Below are 3,931 nucleotides of genomic sequence, written 5' to 3'. Positions count from 1 at the left end.
GGGGGGGGGGACCCAACCATAAATGTCGACCTAATGCTAGATTACAAGCAAATTTGGTTATGCTATGAGCCTCAAAAGTAAAAGTACTACTTTCAAAAGTGAAGGTACGTGACTGAAGATCAGTCTTTTTTTTGAAAGGAGCCAGCACACAGCTGGTTTTTCATTGATCATAAGCAGGGAGCAGGTGAACAAGTGACAAAGGCGATGATCCAGGGATCAAGGATGAAAGAAGAAGAAAGTGAAAGAAAAGGAAAGTGCCAAGGGCACAACCTTAAAAACTGATTACTCATGGCGGATCCCCGAAGGGGCTCTGAATGGGTCGGGCACCACACTGCTGCCATAGGCAAAGGTTGCGCCTGATCGCAGCTAGGATCTCTTCTGCATCAGCTTCCTTGTTTCTGAAGATGCAGTTGTTTCGCACCTGTCAAACTTCCCAGAGAGCAAGCATAACCAACGATTTCAAACCCTTCCTGAAAGCTGGCTGTGTTGCTTCCACCATGACTGCCACCCTTTCCAGTGAGCTTCTGCTGTGATTCCAAGTCGCTGGTTGGCACGCCTGGCAGTGGTGCCAAGTAGCCAAGCTAGTCCAGGTAGTTTTGGTGAAGCCACATTCCCAGAACAGATGTTCTGCGCTCTCTAGGTTTCTGCAGCATAGTTGGCAAAAGTAGCCGTTGCTCCACCCTCTACGTTGAAGTCGATCGTTACACCACAGCCGATCTTGGTGCAGAAGCCATGCAAAAATTTTGATCTTCGCGGGTGCCCAAGTGTCCCAGATGATGCTCCTGAACTGGGTAGCTGACGATCCCAAAAACTGCATCGCGTATGCCAAGCGGGCGCTGTACTTGCCAGCGCCCTCAAAATTCCATCTGATCTGATCCTATGTGTCCGGCTGCAACGTGACCTGATGCTGCTGGATTCGCCGCTGCAGGGAGATTGCGTCGTGGAGCAGGCCACTGGTATCGCCATGCGCGAGGTCGGCAATCCATTGGCCAACGCTAATGGCTTGTGCCACCGTTCTGTTCTTCCTTCTTGAGTGCGCGAACAGGGTTGGATAGCTGATCTTTAGCGGTGCCGATCCCAGCCAGTTAGTGTGCCAGAACCTTGCTGTTTGCCCGTTGCCGATGGTCACCGTCGTTGCAGCATTGAACAGGGCTTGATCCAGATCGTCGCAGGGCGTCTCCCCCCCACCCATGGCCGCTGCCGATGTTGCCAGGCTTGCCATAGCCAGCGCAGGCAGAGCGAGCGACTGAATTTTTGCAGCTGCAGAACCCCGAGTCCTCCCTGCTCGATCGGGGAGCAGACCCGAAGCCAGTTAACCTTGCAGCCTCCCCCAGAGAGCTCTTGATCTTTCCCCCAGAGGAAACGACGTCTGCTTTTGTCAATTTTCTTTAGCAGCTTGCTTGGAAACTTGATGGCCGTGAGGGCAAAAGTTGGCAGGGCAGTGAGCACACACCGGACTAGGACGCGGCGGCCGGCGATGGTGAGCATCCGTCCTTTCCAGCCGGCGAGCCTGGCCCTAATGCGATCCAGGATGAACTGAAGGTGGACTAGACGGATCCTACCGGTGACTAGCGGGAGCCCCAAGTATCTGATCGGGAATTGGGCTGTTGGCCCGCCGAAGGACTGGAGCACCGTGGGCAGGTCAATGTCGTCATAGCTGATCGGCGTTGTAGTAGATTTAGCTGTGTTAATCCGCAGTCCCGTGGCATCACCAAAGTCCTTTATGATACTCATCAGGTGGTCAATCTCCTCCTTCACAGGGTTTGCGAAGATGATCGCATCGTCGGCGTACAAACTAACTCTGAGCTTTATTTCCCTTCCTGGGACCGGGGTTATGTCAAGCGCCTGTTCTGCAGCTTGGAGGAGGCGGTGGATGGGGTCGATGGCAATGATGAATAACAATGGTGACAGAGGATCGCCCTGCCTTAACCCCCTCCTATGCTTGATTCTCCTGCCTGGCAAACCATTGAGCAGAAACGACGATGAGGATGTTGAAAGCAGCAGCGTTATCCAATCACGCCAGCGAGCACTAAATCCCAGCTTCGTCATGAGCTCGAGCAGGTACTCCCATGAGACGTTGTCGAAAGCCCTAGAAATGTCAAGCTTTAGGAGCAGCGCCGGCGTCTTCCTGTGATGTAGAGCCCTAACGCAGTTCTGAACATAGACGAAGCTGTCATGGAGGCATCTAGTCTTCAGGAACGCCGTTTGCGCAGGAGAGATAATGGACTGAACTACTGCTGTTAGGCGGATTGATAGTACTTTTGAAATCAGCTTAGCTATGGAGTGGATAAGACTGATTGGCCTATAGTCGTTGATGCAGTCGGCGCCATCTTTTTTGGGGATCAGGGCTACTATTGCAGTGTTTAGGAGGTTGAAATTGTGGCCAACAATGTTGTATAATTGGTTGAAAGCCAGCATGATATCTTCCTTGATAACGGGCTAGCAGGATCTGAAAAAGATGCCGGAGAATCCATCCGGCCCCGGCGACTTCTCTGCCGGAGAGGCCTTGATCGCCTCCCAAACTTCTTCTTCTGTGAAGGGGTTGTCCAGCCCTCCCCCCTGTACTTGCGGCATCTGAAGCTGGCTCCAGTTGATGGCAGTGGGACGATGCTGTGTTGCTCCGAGGATGCCACTGAAGTGTTCGTGGATGGCTTCAGCCTTTTCAGAATAAGCGGTGGTGACTGACCCGTTGATCTTCAGCGCGTGTATGAAGTTCTTGCTTCTTCTGGAATTGATCTTGGCCATGAAAAATTTGATCGTTGCGTCACCCAATCGCAGCCAGGTGAGGCTTGAAGCCTGCCTCTTCCTGCAATGCTCGATCGCCGCCAGGCCGAGCAGCCTGAGCTTCAGTCCTTTCCGGAGCTCGATCTCCGCCGGCGTGAGCAGTCGCCGCTCCTGTGCTACGTCGAGGCGTAGGATCACCTCGCAGGCGATATGGAACTGGAGCCGGGTGTCCCCGAAGAGAGACTTGCTCCATATGCGCAGGTCTTTGGCAGTTCTCTCCATCTTGGTGTGCAGCCGCACGAATGGGAAAGACTCCGGCACTGGCCACGCCCAGGCCGCGGTCACCGTGTCGAGGAAGCGCGGGAAGCGAGGCTAGAAGGACTCGAATTTGAACATGCCTCTCTGTCGGGGGCCTGCCGCGTCAGCGAGGAGGAGCGAGCAGTGGTCGGAGCACGACGTGGAGGCCGCCATGAGAAGGGTGTGAGGAAACAAGGCCTCCTAGTGGATGTTGCAGAAGAACTTATCAATACTCACTAGAGTGGGGTTTTCCCGCTCATTGCTCCAGGTAAACCTACAGTTGCTGCACTTGATATGTCGCAGGCCTGCGCTATCGATCGCCGCTCTGAAACAACCCATAAGCCTTGTGTTTAAATTGAGATTGTTCTTATCTCTAGCTTTGTAAATGAGGTTGAAATCGCTGTTGATTATCCAGGGTTCATCTGGTGGAGGAGCCATTCTCGCAAGCTCTGCGAGGAACGCATCTTTGTGCGCATCATCTATCGGCCCGTAGACCGTAGTGAGCCAGAACGACGTATGATTGCAGGCTACCGCTACTTTAACTGTGATCGCGAATTGGTCTACTACGTGAGTATCTACGGCGACTACGTCCTTGTTCCAGATGATCGCCGCGCCGCCGCGCGTGCCAATGGCGGGCAGCACGACGCAGCCCAGCAGGTTTGCTCCGTTGATGTCGCGAACCAGACTGGGGTTCCACTCGTCCAGTTTGGTCTCCTGGAGACAGAGGATGGCCGTGCAGTGAGCCGCAACTACCTCGCGAACGGCCTCTCGCTTCGCCGGCGAGTTTAGCCCGCGCACGTTCCAGCTCATGACGGGGGGCGTTGCGATTTCATCATTCATATGGAAACATCAAGGATCTCCGGTGACTACAAAATCTATTAAGGCAAATCCACTGATACACCATCCATCT

Source organism: Triticum dicoccoides, chromosome 4B (assembly GCF_002162155.2).
Source record: "Triticum dicoccoides isolate Atlit2015 ecotype Zavitan chromosome 4B, WEW_v2.0, whole genome shotgun sequence".
Taxonomy (NCBI): Eukaryota; Viridiplantae; Streptophyta; class Magnoliopsida; order Poales; family Poaceae; genus Triticum; species Triticum dicoccoides.
This window is presented reverse-complemented; position numbering follows the sequence as displayed.